This window comes from Nicotiana tabacum, chromosome 9 (genome assembly GCF_000715075.1).
Source record: "Nicotiana tabacum cultivar K326 chromosome 9, ASM71507v2, whole genome shotgun sequence".
In the NCBI taxonomy this organism is placed as follows: domain Eukaryota; kingdom Viridiplantae; phylum Streptophyta; class Magnoliopsida; order Solanales; family Solanaceae; genus Nicotiana; species Nicotiana tabacum.
Genome location: NC_134088.1, coordinates 17,382,682 through 17,402,854, shown reverse-complemented (window position 1 = coordinate 17,402,854; position 20,173 = coordinate 17,382,682).

The following is a 20,173-nucleotide window of genomic DNA, read 5'->3' as shown; positions in this document are numbered from 1 at the left end:
CAGCCAGGGCGGATTTATAGGTAAATATATGGGGCATGTAAACCCATTATTTCTCTGTCAAACTAGATATTTTATGTATATATTGTTTAAAATTGGTCTAACATTCTTTGCTGGCACTTACGCTACAAAGAGGCTAAATGGAGGCACTTGGTTGAACGCTAAATTATTTACCTAGAGGAGTAGGGACCAAATCTCATTTAGTACTTTTTTTTCTCCTTTCTTTAGTGGTGCACCTATGGTATAAAAATTCTAGATCTGCCTCTGATCACAACATCCATCAGAGTTTTGTTTTTTGATATTTCCAGGCTCATGATATTAAACTCCTAAAATTTACTTTAGTCAGACCTCTCTATAACAACATCCCTATATAACAACACTTCACTATAAAATCCAAGCTTTTTCGAAATTAATTTTTATGTTATGTTATAATATATGTGTCACGCCCCAAACTCGGGGAGCGCGAACGGCGCTCAACCGAGAGAACCCAGCCAAGCAAGCATGTTAGATTTTCTTCTACCCAAACTCATCCATGAATAAAGAGGAGATGCACTCCATTAATCAAACACTGCAAAAATTTTATTAACAACTTCCTTTTCATTCCCATTAGCAGCTTCATTCATAATTTCCAAAATATTACGAGTTTATAGAATTAATGAAAAACATGATTTCCAAATACCAACATTTCTAGTTCAATTCCCCAACATCAACCACAACCCACAACCTGTCTACAGAGCCTCTAAGTACAATAGAAGAGTAATATAAAAATACCGGTAATAAGACCCCGGCTATACCTCAAAACACAATACGTGAGAAACAAATGATACATGACCCGAAATGAAGTAGGGCCCACCAAATTAGCTGAAGAAAGTGTACCGCTATCACTGATCAATGTCGCCTGCTGTAGAATCACCTGCATCCATTAAAAATGCAATGCCCTCGGCAAAAGGGACGTTAGTACCATCGAATAGCACTAGTATGTATAGCTAAAAGTCATCTTCCAAAATAGAATACCCATATAAGAAAAGGTAATATATAGAAACATCAAGTCACTATCCACAATATCCAAATGTCCAGTTAAAAACATAATAAATTACAAAATACGAACTTCATATACAATTTTTTGTTGGGAGATCATTAGCACCGATATTCCACCGTCTTTGTTAGCACGGAGTCCAATCACGCCCGATCGGCTAGGCCATCTCCCCACGGATAATGTGGTTTGACAGGTGATGCGAAAGAAAGTTGTTACCAAGAGTAGTACCACTATATGCGTAATATGGCATCTGATCTCCACCCGATCAGCTAGGCCGCCTTCCCACATATACCGTGTGGGTTGAATTTTTCAATCCACAAAGGTTCCAGTTTCATCCCAATTAAGGGCGATAATATCACAATTTTCCAAAGATTCCAATTTCATCCCAAATAAGGGGAATAATCCCAATCCACCCCTACACCGACACGTGTAGTTTCAGGTGTGGACTTTATGACCCACCCTTCCTCGGTTTGCTAATGATGCTCCCAAAAATATTTTTTTTGTTGATTTGATTTGCACACAGAGGTAACATAAATACAATTGTACTCACCTCAATATCTTTCACATTGTATAAATTCTTATTGGTATTTCCAGTCATTCACAACGACAATATTTCCTTGGCTTATTTGGCCATTCACAAGATTCTTTATTCCTGACACGATGACAATATTTCATATTACACACTTTCACTCCTTTCAATTTCAAAGATCACCATCAAATATCAATATATAGAAAAGTTTAGAATCATATACTTCAAATTCATTTGAAATGGGAACTTCAAACACGAATGGTTTCTTCCCAAAGAATGAGGCATACCAACCAACAATAGAAACACACATGAAAAATCATAAACAATCAATACACCATTTACTCTTGCAATACTCTTCCCCAGAAATGACAATGTAAAGTTTCAACACATGAGTATATAGAACTCGAATCACACTGGATATATTTATAAAGCAAAGCATAAGTTAAAACAACCACTAATGGGCATGAATTGAGTACAAAAGCTCTTAGGCAAATTCTATTTTCCAAATCACTTTTAAAATAGTTGAGTCGAGGCTCATTTCACATTCTTTATTGCATTCTCTCAAATCATTTGCACTACTAGCCACAATCATAACTTAAATTCTTGGCACGTTGGCCACACACTATGTCCCCAATTCAATTATTTCGTTTCCGACCACCTTTATAGGTTATCAATAGTAAGGCATTTCCAATCCAGACTTTTAGATACAAATATGAGAAATTAAGAGTCTTAAGAATATTGAGATTTTCTCACATAATTTGGTATACTAGATTTCATTTGAAATACGATTCAAAGCCACAATATTTTAATACGCAACCCATACTTTGAAACTCACGGGAACATTATGAAATTCGATTCTAAGAGAGAAAATTTAGCCAACATACATTAATTAAGCTCTTTAGCGATATTAAAACCACCAACTACTCTTAGAACTTCAATCTACATCAACATAATTCAATCGGACCAATATTAGTAAATATTTCTAGGTTTTTGGTCATTTTGACATTTTATCAAACACCTAGAGTGCATAGCATTCGACTACCTCTAGTAATGGTGTTTCTTCCTCCAACAATACCTCCTTACCATGAACAAGAGATACTACAACATCCTGTGTCCACTAACTACCTTCTTATCACTATTATAATCATCAATGAACTCACATCTACCAAATTTTACTAATTAACTCATTACAAAATCTCTACCACGCCCAATAATCTAGTTTAAGTATTTATAGCTTTCAATCACCATCACATAAGTGTTAGTACTTATCCCTTGCTCATTATTCACTAACAATCCATAAATGTAGGTTTAAGGGTGAAAGATTACCTCTTGTAGACCAAATCTTGAAAGTCAACTTTTGGGGTGTTCTTGAGATTTTGAAGAAATCCTATATAAAACCTTATTGTAACTAGTGATTGAGAAGTGAAATCATCCTAAAAACACACTTAAAAACTCACCTTCGGTGTGTATTGGAAGCCTTGGCCGGATGGGTGGTGGAGATAAAGCCCTAGTCTTGAAGAAATGACTTAGTCCCTCACTTTACCCATCCTTGGGGTTATTTAATGGGCTCCTACGTGTGTGGCCGCGCACCTGAGGCAGAAACTCTCAAATATGCGCGGTCGCGCATATGACACAGGTCCAGTAAAATGGCCATAACATTTTCTATATATATCCAAATGATGAGCGGTTTAATGAGTTGGAAACTAGACTCAAAATGATTTAATTTGATAGGTAGATAACCACCTAAGTCATTATATTGAGGGAGTTATATGCATTTGAAGTCGGGTCTTGTGCCAATTAAAATATCCTTTCCACTTAATGTGTCCAACTTGTTCCACACAAGTTCTTGACATTCCCAAAACTTTTTAGTATGTTCCAACACACCTTAAACATACATTATCAATTCAACATGATGTGGCTCTATCATATTTGTCTCCTTTAATACTCAAATACGTTATTCCCAAATACCGTTGGCGCACTTTAAAATCTTAAATCATTAAAACAATTTTACGGGCCCTTACAATATGTTCTCTATAACAGCATTTTGCTATAACATCCAACAATATTCGGAACAAACGAAGTTGTTATAGAGAGGTTTGACTATATAATTATACTGTAACGATGCGACCGGTCGTTTTGGGAGTGCTAGCCTCGATCCCCTATTTATTTCTCCCTTTATTTCATTTTGTGGTTACTTGACTTGACGGGGTGCTTGGTGTCAGGTTATAGAGAGTTTCGGAGTGGAATGGGACACATAATCCCTAAATTGAAAGTTAAAGTCGTAGGAGTTGACCGTAGTTCGATTTGTATGAAGACGACTCCAGAATAGTATTTTGATGGTTCCAATAGCTCTGTATGGTGATTATAGTCTTAGGAGGGTGTCCGGATGTTGATTTGGAGGTCCGTAGGTCATTTCAGCGTTAATTGACCGAAGTTGGAAGATTTTAGAAGGTTTGACAAGGAGTGGACTTTTTGATATCGTGGTCGAATTCTGATTTTGGAAGTTGGGGTAGGTCCTCAATGTCAATTATGACTTATGTGCAAAATTTGAGGTCAATCGGATGCAATTTGATAGGTTTCGGCATCAGAGGTGGAAGTTAAAAGTTCAAAAGTTCATTAGGCTTGAATTGATACGCAATTAGTGATTTTAGCATTGTTAGATGTGATTTGAAGACTCGACTAAGTTTGTATGATGTTTTAGGACCTGTTGGTATAATTGGTTGAGGTCCTGGGGGCTTCGGGTGTGATTCGGATCATATTCGGCGCATTTCAAAACTTGGGAGATTGCAGATTTTGCTGGTGCTGGTGTTGTTATATGCTATCACAAGAGTGGGGCTGCGTTCGCGAAGTGTTCTTAGTGGCAGCTAGGATTTAGTGCTACGCGTTTGCGAGACTGGGTTGGCGATCGCGGAAGTTGGCGCAGCAGTGAAACACGAATGCGTAGGTAAGACTGCATTTGCGTAGAGGAAGTGAAGGCTGGGGATTCACACACCATTGTTCATCGTGATCGCATAGGTTTGAGGGACCGGTGCACCACGTTCACGTATATCTTTCCGCATTCACGTAAGAGGAAAAGTGAGCAGTAATATTTTATGTTTCACGAACGTGAGGTTAATTCCGCGTTCGCGAAGAAGGAAAACTGGGCATTAGAACTTAAAATTTCAAAATCGAGGGTTTGTCTTCATTTTCACTTTAGGACTTTAAGAGCTCGGATTGAGGCGAGTGTTTTGAGGGATTTTCAGAGGAAACATTTGGGTAAGGATTCTTGATTAATTTTCATTAATCCATCTTCGATTTATTCATCTAATCAAGGATTTGGGGTGAAAAATTAGAGAAAAAGTGTAAACGTTCTTAGATCAAATTCTTGGGTTTTGAAAGGCCAAATATCGGATTTGGATAATTCTTGTATGGTTGGACTCGATATCGAATGAGTGTTCGATTTTTGTAATTTTGGTCGAGTTCCGAGTCGTGGGTCCGGGTCGACCTTTTGGGATGATTTTTCTAATTCTTGCTAAAATTATAATTTCATTATCTAGATTAGTTTTCTATAGTTATATTTATAGTATGTACTTATTTTTGTCTAGATTTAAGCCGTTCGGAGTCGGAAAATCGAGGGAAAGACCTTCTTATTGATTGATTGAGCGAGATTTGAAGTAAGTGACTTGTGTAACCTTGTGTGGGGAAATCCCCTTAGGATTTGGTACCGTTTTGGTAATTTGCAATATGTGAAGGCCATGTACACAAGGTGACGAGTGCGTACACGGGCTAAATATTGAAATCCAGTTCTAGCTAAGTAGTTTCCTTTTCATGCCTTAATTGAGATAATTTAGCATCTATAGTCATCATGTTTAGCCTAATTTCACATGTCTACTTGTTTTATCTCTTGTTTGCAACTTATACTACATGCCTAGTTGAATTTTCCATTTTTTTTAATTCCGTATTTATTATTTAACTGTGGGATTCCTTACTTTAACTTGCTATCCTTGAAATATCATTGTTTCAATTGTCATGTCTTGGCTTTCGTAATTTTTGTTGAGGGGATTGTTTGGTTGTTGAACGAGGTTTCTGCCGTGCGGTTGCTATTGTCTGCACGAGGTTTCTACCGTGCCATTGTGATTATTGATACACATGCGATGGTATAAGGTCTGGGTGTTGAAACGCATGCGGTGAGATAAGGTGGGATTGATCCGCGTGGCTAGTAGGGGAACTACTAGAAGTCATACGGTGTGATAAAGTTGGCTAAAACGCGGGATGCAATTTCGAGAAAATAATTTTTAAAATAAAATATGAAGGCTCCTGCGGTGATATAAGAAAAGATTGTGAGATATTTACTTTTGGGACTACGATGTGGTACCTCTGGATTGCCCCTGTTGATTTCCTCTATTTGCTGTATTGTTGTTGTTATTGTTGTTCCTTAACTTGTAAGATTTTTGCTTTCCTTTCATGTTGTATTTGTCTTTCTTTGATTCCGTATTATTACCTTCCGTAAAATTCTCATTGTTTCACTTCTCTATTATTTTATTATATTATTATATCTTCTACCTTGTTTCTTATTATTTCCAGTAGAGTCCTGACCTGACCTCGTCACCACTCTACCGAGGTTAGGCTTGGCACTTTACTGGGTACCGTTATGGTGTACTCATACTACGCTTCTGCATATTTTTTTGTGCAGATCCAGGTATTGCCTACCAGACCAGGTATCAGTGAGTTAGTCAGTATATGGAGACTTCAAGGTATATCTGCCAGCGTCCGCAGACCTCGGAGTCCTCCTCTATCTTTATTTTGTTCTTTCCTTACCCTCATTAGACTCTGATGTATAGGGATATTTAGTATTTCTCTTTATAGCTTGTGACTTATATCTACCGGGTTTTGGGAGTTGTTTATACTTAAGTTGCAGTTTTTATTTATTATAGTTGTTGACGTTTTGAGTTTTAGCTTAATATTTCAGTTATTCTGCATACTTGTTAGGCTTACCTAATATTGGAGAGTAGGTGCCGTCACAATATCCTACGGAGGGAAATTGGGGCCGTGACATATACATACCCCATGTTAAGGTTAATGGGTGCTGAAGTATCCAATTTTTGTATGTAGATCCGCCACTAACAATAATAATAAGCTCAGTGTAATTTCACAAGTGAGGTATGGGAAGGATAATGTATACGCAGACCCCTCAGCTCACTAGAAGATGAAAAAGTAGTAGCATTGCACGACATCTCCATTAGATATTAATTAAGATATGACAAACTTGCAAACTTACTTCCTTTATCAAAAGCATATTTGCAGTCATTTGTATGTATCTTGTTACAATTCATATTTCAGAATTGAAGGGTAAGAGAATCAAAATGTGACTAGAATCTTATTTGTAAAGGAATTAAAAATACAGAAACCCAATAAATAGAAAGTGGGCTTCGAGCATTCAGTTGGATCCGCAGCAGATTGGATTTTATGAAACAGAGTTCGGAAAAAAGGCTTTTAATACACTTGTCCGATCGGCTAAATGGGAAATTACAAGTTATCAGTGCATAAGTAAGTTAGAACAAATATTAGCTAATTTATTAAATATTATCAGTATAACCCTTAGCTATTTGTAGCAAAAAAATACCAAATTTTTGCTCTTTTTTGAGTGAGTATTGTTGGAATAAATTGGATACATTTTGAGTTTAAATCTTAGTTTTAGGATGATTTGGTAGAGTTTTGAGGTGGTTTGAATTGAAAATTAGAAGTGGAAGATGAACTTAAAAAATAATAATATGGGTATCACACTGTGTATCATCTGTGTATCACATATATATAATATTTGTATCAAATATATATCACATATATATCCATGTATACCTGTATGAGATACATGCGTAACACATGTTTGATACATGTGTCGCAGAAGAATTTATTGAAATCGATTTTAACTACGAATTTGATACCAAATCAATCCAAATCACCTCTAATCTTCCTCAAAAATTGCATATTGACTCGTCTATATGTTTTTAATGAATTCCAACAATACCTATTGAAAAATGTCCTCTTTTGCTTATATATATATATGTGTGTGTGCGCGCGCGCGCGCGCATGCGTGTGTATTTATTAAATTTATCACCTTGTTTGCTAGCTCATCTATGAAATTTTCTTTTCCGTCTTGCATCCAATGTTGTTGATCACACTAAAAATATGAAAGATGATCTTTGCGTGTGATTCTTGGAGAGAAAGAATCCTTATTTATTTGGGTTTTCAATTTTTCTATGTGTTTGACTAGTTTTGATAAGTGTATGATTAATGATTAAAGATTGGTAAGTTAGGACTTATTTGGGACATTTCCGTAAGATTCCCAAAAATAATTATAGAAGCTAGTCAAATATACAAAAGATATACGTTGATTAGAATATGTATATGATATACTAATACACAAAAAATATATCTTTCTCCACAAAAAAAAGTCAAATCTAATTCATTTGCTTATAAACCAACTCATAAATATAACCCGAATATTTAAAAACCATTCATCTTAATATGTTTTTACAACACTTACGTCCTCTTATAGTTCGAGATATTAGGCCTATTTTTTATTTTATACTGGGCAATTGACTTGTTTTCAGATTAAATAATTTCTAAGATAATCCATAATTGTCCTTTTATTGCCTTAATTAAGGGTGTACATGGACCGGGATGTTCGAGTTTTATCAAAAACAAATCAAGTCAACTATATCGATTTGGATTGGTTCGATTTTGTCAAGTTTTTTGGATTTTTTTGTTACATAAATATTATTTCAATCTTACTTTGTTAAAGTTATAGATAAAGTTTTGATAAGTGAATATATGTTTACTAAAAATTTAAAAAATTAGCAAACATATGAATTATTAAAATATTCTTATGGGGGAATTTTTTTAGTACCACATGATAATTATTTTGTTATCGTCTAACAATAATTTTTCGTTGATGTACGCTTTCAAGGTTAACCAAATTTAATAATTAAACATAAAAATCAATATGATACCTAAATAATAATATGTACTATTTAATTTTAAATTATCGAAATACCACTTCAAATTCGAAAAAGATATAAGAAATCTTGACATATTAATATGGAAGAACAAAGAGATGATTGACGTATTTCAATAATACTTGATAAAAAGTGATGCAACCCATTATTTAAAGTAAATAAAAATGAATGCACTTCATAGTTCTATTAAATATTACATCCCATGAGACGATCCCAAATATTTTTAGACATTATTTTTAAAGAAAATTCTATATAAAATCTTAAAAGTATATATATTTATATGTCGGTTTGGTTTAACTTTTTGATATGGTACGATTTTTGGTTCGGTTTGAATACCCCTAGCCTTAATCACGGCATGTTAAGTTTTATAACTTCATAATATCTTCTATTTCAGCCCCGTTGGTAGTACAGGTGGTTTGCTGAATACTTATATACTTGGAACTTTTGTCTAGGGGTGTACATGGACCGAATTGGTTCGGTTTTTATCAAAATCAAATTAAACCAACTATATCAGGTTGGATTGGTTCGGTTTTGGGGGGAGAGGGGGTCGGATTTTTCGGATTTTTTGTTACTTAAATATTATTTTTAATATTACTTTGTTAAATTTTTTATAAGTAAATATATTTAGTAAAAATTTAAAAAATTGACAAACATATTATCTATTAAATATTCTTATAGGTGAATTTACTTAGTAACATATGATAGTTAGTTTTTTACTCATCTGACAATAATTTTTGTTGATATACACTTTCAAGGTTAACCGAATTTAGTAATTAAGCATAAAAATCAATACGATACCTAAATAATAATAACCACTTCAAATTCGAAAAAGATATAAGAATTTAATAGATCTTCACGTATGAATATGGAAGAAGAAAGAGATTGAAGTATTTTAGTAACACTTGATAAGAAAGTGATCATACAACCCATTATTTAAGGTTAATAAATATGGAGCACTTCATATTTTATTAAATATTATATCTCGTAAGAGAATCTCAAATATTTTTAGACATTTTTTAAAGAAAATTCTATATAAAATCTTAAAAGTATATATAAAAATTATATATTTATATGTCGGTTTGGTTCGGATTTTTTTACTCAATACCAAATCAAATCAAACCAAACCTAGTCAAAAATTTTAATCGGTTTGGGTTAACTTTTCGGTTTAGTACGGTTTTTCGGTTCAGTTTGTATACCCCTACTTTTGTCCGTAAGGCACACTTTTCCTAACTCTTTTTTTAATTAAAAAAAAAAAGAAGGTCTAAATATGCCCTTTCATTATAGAAATTAGTTTTAGATAGCTCCCGATGATACTATTCGAAGGTTTTTGCCGCGCCGTTACCCTTTAGAATATAAATACCCCTCCATCTAGCCTTACCCTTGTGCGACACATGATCATAATAAGTTCTGGTAGTATCAAAAATCACCTAGTGGTAATAAAATTAGAGAGAAGTATTTGAAATTTTCTCAAATACTCCCTCTTTTACTTTTACTTGTTTACTATATTAAGAATATATTTTCACTTTTACTTGTTCATTTTAGCAAATCAAAAGAAAATAAATCTTTTTTTTTCTATTTTACCCTTATCATTAACTAGTCATTCCCCAAATTATTTCTCAAAACTTTTTGAAATGTTATCATTATTATAAGTAAAACTGTAAAATGCCTATTTCATTTATTTTTTCGTTAAAGGGAGTGTAAAATCAAAAGTGAACAACTAAAAGTGAAATTATAAAGTAATAATTACGACGATTATCAAAACTGATTGAGAAGCATAAGATTATATATCACTACTAAGGATGTTAAACGGGTCAGGCCGGCCCACTAATGACCCGGTTCGACCCGGTTTAGCCCGGGTCAGTCCGATCATGTAAGGGATGGGATGAGTTGGCTAGGGTTGGGGGTTGCGTCAGACGTGGTCGGGCCACTTTTGGCTATTGGTGCACCGGAATCCGACTAGCCCAGTAACCCGTTTACAAGTTTTTACTGGGTTCCAACTCGGTAACCGTTGGGGAATTTTTATTTTTATTTTTGTTTATTTTTTTGACTGTTGCCAACGGTCAAATTCAAAAATGACCATTGGGTAACGCTCATTTTTATTTTTGTAAATTTAGCCATTTCGGCCTACCCCTTAATAAAATAGCCCCCACCCTTAATAATTGATAAATTATATTTTTAGCCTTTTAAAAACTATAATGGCTTATGGTTCCGATTCAAGCAATGCCAGAAATTAAGAACCTCATGGTAACATGGATGGACTTACAAAAATGATACAAAGCATGTGATGTACTTTTTCTTATTTTTTATAATTGTTGTAAACTTTTAATTTGCAAGTTCAAAAATAAAAAAGTCAAAATAGAACTTGCAAATTAATTTGAAGTATTATTATGCAATAAAAATATGAAATAAAAGCATTTGAAATTTGATCCTTACATATTTGTCTTATTAAATAATTTTATGTAGCCACTTAATTTTAATTTTTAAATTTTAAATTTAAAACTTTAAAGTTTAAAAGATTAATTTTATTTCTTGAAATACTTATTTTATTATTTAAAAATTTGCAAACATTTAAGTATCAATTACATAAAACAAGAAACTATAATACACTAAAAATAAATTAACCCGACCCGGTTCGGACCCGATAAGTCCGAACCCTGACGGGCCCAACATAACCCGGAATATCCTAGCTCACTACTAGCCCGAAACCTCAGCTCACTAACCAACCCGCCTCACTAAGCGAACGGGCTATATTTTTCCATGTCCAACATGGTCCAGCCCGTCCTATAAACACATTTGATTCAGTACTCACAAATCCAACTATTCGTTGGCATTTAACCAAAGATACCGTGTAAGCCCTAAAAGGTTCTATATGCCAAATTTGTAGGAGATTCCTACACTGAGCACCCCGTCAATTGACTCAATTCTACTCCAACTATTAAATATTGTGTTCTTTAGTTTCTCTGAAGTATAATGTTAGATTTCAGCAAAACCAAATTTTGGAATAGTTTTAGTTGGTATCTTTTGCGAGGAATGTTTCTCTGAAGTATAATGTTAGATTTTAGCAAAACCAAATTTTGGAATAGCTTTAGTTGGTATCTTTTGCGAGGAATGTTTTTCTAGACTTTCCGCTTAGTGAATTCGAATTAGTTTAAAGGGAATCTTAATTAAATGTCACAAATAAGTTCAACTTATCAACCTCTAACCATTAATCATAGACTTACCAAAACTAGTCATGCACATATAAATATTGAAAACCCAAATAAATAAGATTCGTTCTCTCTAAGAATCACACGCAAAAATTTTCTTCGATATTTTTAAGCGTGATCAACAACATTATGTAATGACCCGACTGATCATTTTGAGTGTATTAGCCCCGATCCCCTATTTAGTGTCCCCTATGTTTCATTTTATGATTACTTGGCTTGCCGGGGTGCTCGGTGTCAGGTTCGGGAGAGTTTCAGAGTGGAATGGGACACATAGTTCCTAAGTGTGGAGTTTGAGTTGTAAGAGTTGATTATAGTTTGACTTGTGCGAAGACGACTTTGGAATGGAGTTTTGTTAGTTCCAATAGCTCCGTATGATGATTTTAGTCTTAAAAGCGTGTCCGAATGATGATTTGGAGGTCCTTAGGCCATTTCAACGTTAATTGGCGAAAGTTAAAAAATTAGAAAATTTTTGGGAAGTTTAACCGGGAGTGAACTTTTTGATATCAGGGTCGGATTCTGATTCTGGAAGTGGGAATAGGTCCGTAATATCAATTATGACTTGTGTGCAAAATTTGAGATCAATCGGACTTGATTTGATAGGTTTCGACATCAGATGTAGAAGTTAGAGGTTAAGTTCTTTAGGCTTGAATAGATGCATAATTCAGGGTTTTAGCGTTGTTTGATGTGAATTGAAGGCTCGACTAAGTTCGTATGATGTTTTAGGACTTGTTGGTATCTTTAGACGGGGTTCTGGGAGGCCTCGGGTGTGATTCGGATTGAAACCGGAATAATTTTGGACTTGTGAAAATGCTGAAGCTCCGAGTTCTGGTGTCATCGCACTTGCAGAGGGATTGGCCGCAAGTGCGGACTCATAAATGCGGTGAGTTGATCGTAGAAGTGGTTTATGGCCTACCTAGTTGGGACCGCAAATGCGGTCAGAGTTTCGCAGAAGCAGACTCGCACGTGCGATTGAGGAAGCGCATAAGCGGAAAGGCTAAGCCAAGCCTGGGGTCGCAGAAGCGAAGCCCTTCCGCAGGAGCGGGAGCGCAAATACGGCTGTCCCTTCGCAGAAGCGCAAGCACAGGTGCGCTTAGGGTGCCGCAGAAGCGAGTTTTCGGGGGGCCTAAGTGGTGGCCGCACCTGCGATGGAAATTTCGCAGGTGCGGAGCCGCAGATATAGCTAAGGCCTCGCAAAAGCGGTTTAACTGGGCAAAAGGCCTAAGTCCGATGGTTTCATTTCATTATCCATTTTTGGACCTAGAGAGCTCGAATTGAGGCGAAAGCTTGAGGGATTTTCAGAGGAAACAGTTGGTTAAGGATTCTTGACTCAATTTTGATTATATTTCACTAATCGATAATTAATTTCTTCATTTAATTAAAGATTTGGGTTGAGAAATTGGGGACGGGGGAGGTGTAAAGTTCTTAGACCAAAATTTAAGGTTTTGATCAAGGTTTTGGTATCGGATTTGAGTAATTTTAATATGGGTGGACTCGTGGTTGAACGAGTATTCGAATTTTGTGGCTTTTACCCGATTCCGAGACGTGGGACCGAGTAGACTTTTTGGGCTTTTTGGGGAGATTTTCTAATTCCTTTTTAAAGTCATAATTTCATTATTTAGATTAGTTTTTATAGTTATATTTATAGTATGTAATTGCTTTGGGCTAGATTTGGGCTGTTAAGAGTCGGAAAGTCGAGGGAAAGGCGTTCTTATTTATTGATTGAGCTAGATTTGAGGTAAGTGACTTGTCTAACCTTGTGTGGGGAAAATTACCCTTAGGAGTTGGTACTGTTACGGTATTTGCAATATATGAAGGCCGTGTACGCGAGGTGACGAGTGCGTACTCGGGCTAAATGTTGAAAATTCGATTTTTGCTAAATAATTTCTTTTTATTCCCTTAATTGAGTTACTCTAACACGTGTAGTCATCATGTTTAGTATGGCACATGTCTACATGTCTTATCTATTACTTGAAATTTGTGCAGCATGCTTAGTTGAATTACCTGCTTTCGTAATTTCGTATTCATTCTTTAATTGTAGGATTCCTTGCTGTAATTTCATTGTTCCAATTGGTATGTGTTGTTTTCGTGATTGTTGGTTGAGATGACTGTTTGTTTGTGGCACGAGGTTTTTACCGTGCAGAGTGTTATTGTGGCACGAGGTTTCTGCCGTGCAGAGTGTTATTGTGGCACGAGGTTTCTATCGTGCGGAGTGTTATTTTGGCATGAGGTTTCTGCTGTGCGGAGTGTTATTATGGCATGAGGTTTCCAACGTGCGGTTATCTTTGTTTGCACGAGGTTTCTGCCGTGTTGTTATGAGATATTTACTTTTGGGACTACTAGGTGGTATCTCGGGAGTGCCCCCTGTTGTTTACCTCTATTTGCTATATTGTTGTTGTTGTTGTTGTTCCTTAACTTGTAAGATTGTGCTTCCTTACGTAATGTAATTCTCTTCTTGATTTCGTGCTGTTTTCTTTTGTGAATTTCTAGTGTTATGCATCTCTGTTATTTCATTACATCATTTTATCTTCTGCCTTGTTTTTTCTATTATTTTCAGTAGGGCCCTGACCTCGCCACTACTCTACCGAGATTAGCCTTGGCACTTATTGGGTACCGTTGTGGTATACTCATACTACTCTTTTGCACATCTTTTTGTGCAGATCCAGGTTCTTCCTACCAAACCAGATATCAGTGAGCTATCCCATGCGTGGAGACTTCAAGGTATATCTGCCAGCGTACGCAAACTTTGGAGTCCCCCTCTATCCTAACTATGTTGTCTTCCTTATTCTCTTTAGACTCTGATATATAGAGATATTTAGCATTTTTCTTTAGAGCTTGTGACTTATTTCTATCGGGTTTTAGGAATTATAACTATTTTGAATCATAATTTTTATTTATTTAAGATTATGAGGTTTGCGTTTCAGCTTTATATTCAGTTATTCCGCATAATTGTTAGGCTTACCTAGTCTTAGAGACTAGGTGCCGTCACGACATCCTACAGAGGAAAATTGCGGTCGTGACAAGTTAGTATCAGAGCTCTAGGTTCATAGGTGTTATTAGTTACAATCAAGTTTAGTAGAGTCTCGCGGATTGGTACAGAGACGTCTGTACTTATCTTCAGGAGGTTATGGAACTGTTAGGAAAAGCTTTACTTCCTTGATTTCTTATCATGCAAAATATTTGACTTCGAATTCTAAATTTCTGTCTTTCTATTCTCTCATAGATGGTGAGGACACGTACAACTGGATCAGATGACCAGACACCTGCGCCCCCTGCTAGATCCGCGAGAGGCCGGGGCCGGGGTCGGGGTTAAGGCCGAGGACGTCCACACGGTGCAGCCATAACACTCGTACGAGCTGCTACAGAGGAGCCTCCAGTAGCTCTAGTTGAAGGGTAGACACCTGAGACGCATGTTAGTGCACCAACCCTCCAAGAGACTCTCGCCCAGTTTCTGAGCATGTTTAGCACTTTGGCTCAGGCAGGATTGATACAACTTGCTCCTGCCACATCTCAGGCCAGGGGAGGAACACAGACTCCCGCCGCCCGTACCCCAGAACAGCGGGTCCAGGTCGACCAGGATCCTAAGGTTATACCAATGTAGCCGTTAACCTCAGTCCAGCCCGAGATTAGGGCAGTAGTTGCTGAGGAGGAGCAACTCAGGCTCGAGAGGTACAAAAGTACCACCCTCCTACTTTCAGTGGCTTGGTGTCAGAGGATGCCAGGGTTTTCTTGAGGAGTGCCACCGTATCCTTCATACTATAGGTGTTGCGGAATCTAGTGGGGTTTCTTTCACTATGTTCCAGCTTAGAGAAGAGGCCTATCAGTGGTGGCAGGCATACGAGTTGGGTAGTCCAGCCGAGGCAGCTTCACTCACTTGGACTCAGTTCTCAGATATGTTCTTGAGGGAGTATGTCTCCCAGAGTCTTAGAGATGCATGGCGCGCAAAGTTTGAGCAATTGCGCCAGGGTTCCATGGCCGTGTCAGAGTGTGCAGTCTGGTTTAGTGATTTAGGTAGGCATGCACCAACCTTGGTTGCTACTGTTCGAGAGAGGGTTCGTTGATTTATCGAGGAGTTCAACCCAGTATCAGATTTAGCATGATCCGAGAGTTGGAGATGGACATCGCATTCCAGCAGGTAGTGGGGATTGTTAGGATATTTAAGGGTATGCTAACTCATGAGAGAGAGGAGAGAGAGGCCAAGAGGTCTCGAGAGTCTGGAACATGTAGTGGTACTCGTGCCCTAGATGCAGCTCGTCAGGGTAGGAGTTATATGAGTAGCCATGTTCATTCAGCACTTCCAGCTGCCAGCAGCACTCCAGCCACTCCTAGGACCCAGGCTCCCTATTATGCACCGTCATTGTCTAGTGTACCTCCTGCACGGGGTGCTTTCAGCGGTCAGTCCAGCCGATCAGGCCCGACCAAGTCACAACTGCCACGTCCTCCGAGATCTTGTTTTGAGTGTGGTAACACTTGTCATATGGTGAGAGATTGACCCAAACTCAGGAGGGGTGCACCTTCACAGACCACTCAGGTACCGCGTGGTCCAATGGTTCCTCAAGCTATGGTTACGGCACCAGCTATCACTCTACCTGCACAGCTAGCTTGAGGTGGAGGTCGGACAGGTAGAGGTCACCCTAGAGGGGAAGGAAAGGCCAGATATTATGCCCTTCCTGCTAGGACGGAGGCAATTGCATTCGATTCTATTATCACATGTATTGTTCAGGTCTGTCATAGAGATGCATCAGTCTTATTTGATCCAGACTCCACTTATTCCTATGTGTCATCTTATTTTGCTCCGTATTTGGGTGTATCCCATGATTCTTTGAGTTCACCTATCTATGTGTCTATACCCGTGGGAGATTCTATTATTGTTGACTGCGTGTATCTGTCGTGTTTGGTTGTTCTTAGTGGATTTGAGACCAAAGGTGATTTATTGTTGCTCAGTATGGTGGATTTTGATGTTATTTTGGGCATAGACTGGTTGTCGCCCTATCACGCTATCCTTGATTGTCACGCCAGGACGATGACGTTGGCCCCAAACTCAGGAAGGGTGCACCTCCACAGACCACTCAGGCACCGCATGCTCCACCGGGTCCCCAGGCTATGGTTACAGCAGTAACTACCACTCTACCTGCACAGCCAGCTCGAGGTGGAGGTCGGACAGGTAGAGGTCACCCCTAGAGAGGGAGGACAAGCCAGATATTATGCCCTTCTTGCTAGGACGGAGGTAGTTGCATTCGATTCTGTCATCACAAGTATTGTCCCGGTCTGTCATAAAGATGCATCAGTCTTATTTCATCAAGACTCCACTTATTATTATGTCATCTTATTTTGCTCCGTATTTGGGTATATCCCGTGATTTTTTGAGTTCTCTTGTCTATGTGTCTACACCCGTAGGAGATTCTATTGTTGTTGATCGTGTATATCAATCGTGTTTGGTTATTCTTAGTGGTTTTGAGACCAAAGCTGATTTATTGTTGCTCAGTATGGTGGATTTCGATGTTATTTTGGGCATGGACTGGTTGTCGCCCTATCACGCTATCCTTGATTGTCACGCCAAGACGGTGACGTGAGCTATGCCAGGTCTACCGCGGCTAGAGTGGAGAGGTACCTTAGATTATGTTCCTAGCAGGGTTGTCTCATTTCTAAAGGCTCAGCGGATGGTTGAGTAGGGGTGTGATGCATATCTGGCATATGTGAGGAATGTTAGTACTGACACTACTACCATCGAGTCAGTTCTGGTAGTGAGGGATTATCCAGACGTATTTTCGACGGATCTTCCGGGCATGCCACCCGACAGAAATATCAATTTTGGTATTGATTTGTTACCGGGCACTCAGCCCATTTCTATTCCACCCTAACGTATGGCCCAACAGAGTTGAAAGAGTTAAAGGAACAGTTGCAAGAGTTGCTCGATAAGGGCTTCATTCGGCCCAGTGTGTTGCCTTGGGATGCTCCTATCTTGTTTGTAAAGAAGAAGGATGGTTCTATGCGAATGTGTATTGATTATCGCCAGTTGAACAAGGTTATAGTGAAGAACATGTATCCATTGCCACATATTGATGACCTATTCGATCAACTTCAGGGTGCCAGAGTGTTTTCTAAGATCGACTTGCGTTCAGGCTATCATCAGTTGAAGATTTAGGAGCCAGATATCCCGAAGACTGCTTTCAGGACTCGGTATGGTCATTACGAGTTACTTGTGATGTCTTTTGGGCTTACCAACTCTCCAGCATCATTCATGCACTTGATGAACAATGTATTTCAGCCCTATCTTGACTCGTTCATCATTGTATTTATTGACGACATTCTGATGTACTCCCGGAGTCGGGAGGATCATAAGCAACACTTGAGGACTGTGCTTCAGACCTTGAGAGAAAAGAAGTTATATGCAAAATTTTCAAAGTGTGAATTCTGGCTAGATTTAGTGGCATTTTTGGGTCATGTAGTATCGAGTGAGGGGATCAAGGTAGACCCGAAGAAGATTGAAGCAGTGCAGTGTTGGCCCAGACCGTCCTTAACTACGGTGATCCGGAGTTTCTTGGCTTGGCAGGGTATTACCGCCGATTTGTAGAGGGTTTCTCGTTTATTGCAGCACCTATGACCAGATTGACCCAAAAGGGTGCTCCGTTCAGGTGGACCGAAGAATGTGAGGAGACCTTTCAAAAGCTCAAGATTGCTTTGACGACAGCCCAGTGTTAGTATTGCCTACTCGTTCGGGATATTATATGGTGTATTGTGATGTGTAGTGAATTGGTCTCGGCGCGGTGTTGATGCAGGACGGTAGGGTGATTGCCTACACGTCTAGACAACTAAAGGTGCATATGAATAACTATCCTGTCCACGACCTCGAGTTAGCAGCTATTGTTCATGCCTTGAAGATCTGGCGGCACTATTTGTACGGTGTCCCTTATGAGGTCTACAACATCTGTTTAAATAGAAGGATCTTAACTTGCGGTAGCGGAGATGGTTGGAGCTGCTTAAGGATTATGACATCACCATTCTCTATCATCTCGGGAAGGCCAATATGGTGGCCGATGCCTTGAGTCGCAAGGCGGAGAGTTTTGGGCAGTTTAGCATATCTACTAGTAGTAGAGAGGCCTTTAGCCTTGGATGTTAAGGACTTGGTCAACCAGTTTATCAGATTGGATGTTTCTGAGCCGAGCAGAGTTTTGGCTTGTGTGGTTTCTCAGTCTTTTCTTTATGATCGTATTAGAGAGCGTCAGTATGATGACCCTCATCTTCTTATCCTTAAGGACACAGTTCAGCACGGCGATGCCAAGGAGGTCACTATTGGAGATGACGGTGTGTTACGGATGCAGGGCAGGCTATGTGTTACCAATGTAGATGGCTTGCGTGAGTTTATTCTCCAGGAGGCTCATAGTTTGCGGTACTCCATTCATCCAGGTGCCGCGAAGATGTAACAGTACCCGAGGCAACATTATTGGTGGAGAAGAATGAAGAAGGACATAGTGGAGTATGTAGCTCGGTGCCTAAATTGTGAGCAGGTAAAGTATGAGCATCAGTGGCCAAGTGGATTGCTTCAAAAGCTAGAGATTTCGAAGTGGAAATGGGAGCGGATCACTATAGATTTCATTGTTGGGCTCCGACGTACTCAGAGGAAGTTTGATGTAGTTTGGGTGATTGTGGATAGATTGACCAAGTCAGCTCATTTTATTCCTGTGGTTACTACCTACTCTTCGGAGCAGCTGGCTCAGGTTTACATTTGCGAGATTGTCAGGCTTCTTGGCATGCCCGTATCTATCATGTATGACTGGGGTATGCAGTTTACATTGTGATTCTGGAGAGCCGTACAACATGAGTTGGGTACTGGGGTGAGTTTGAGTACTACATTTTACCCTCATACGGACGGACAATCTGAGCACACTATTCAGATATTGGAAGATATGCTTCGTGCGTGCGTGATGGATTTTGGGGGTTCTTGGGATCAGTTCTTTCCACTTGCAGAGTTTGCCTACAACAACAATTATCAATCGAGTATTCATATGGCCCCGTATGAGGCTTTGTATGGTAGGCAGTGCCGGTCTCTAGTGGGTTGGTTCGAGCCGGGCGAGGCTAGGCTATTAGGTATAGTCCTGGTTCAGGATGCTTTGAAAAAGGATAAATTGATTCAGGATCGACTTCGTACAACCCAATCCAGGCAGAAGAGTTATGTGAATTAGAAGGTTCGCGACGTTGCATTCATGGTTGGGGAGTAGGTCTTGCTCTGGGTTTCTCCCATGAAGGGTGTTATGAGGTTCGGAAAGAAAGGCAAGTTGAGTCCTAGATATATCAGGCCTTTTGAGATTCTTGAGAGGGTTGGGGAGGTGGCTTACAGACTTGCACTACCACCTAGTCTCTCTGCAGTTCATCCAGTGTTCCATGCTCCGGACACATAGTCCCTAAGTGTGGA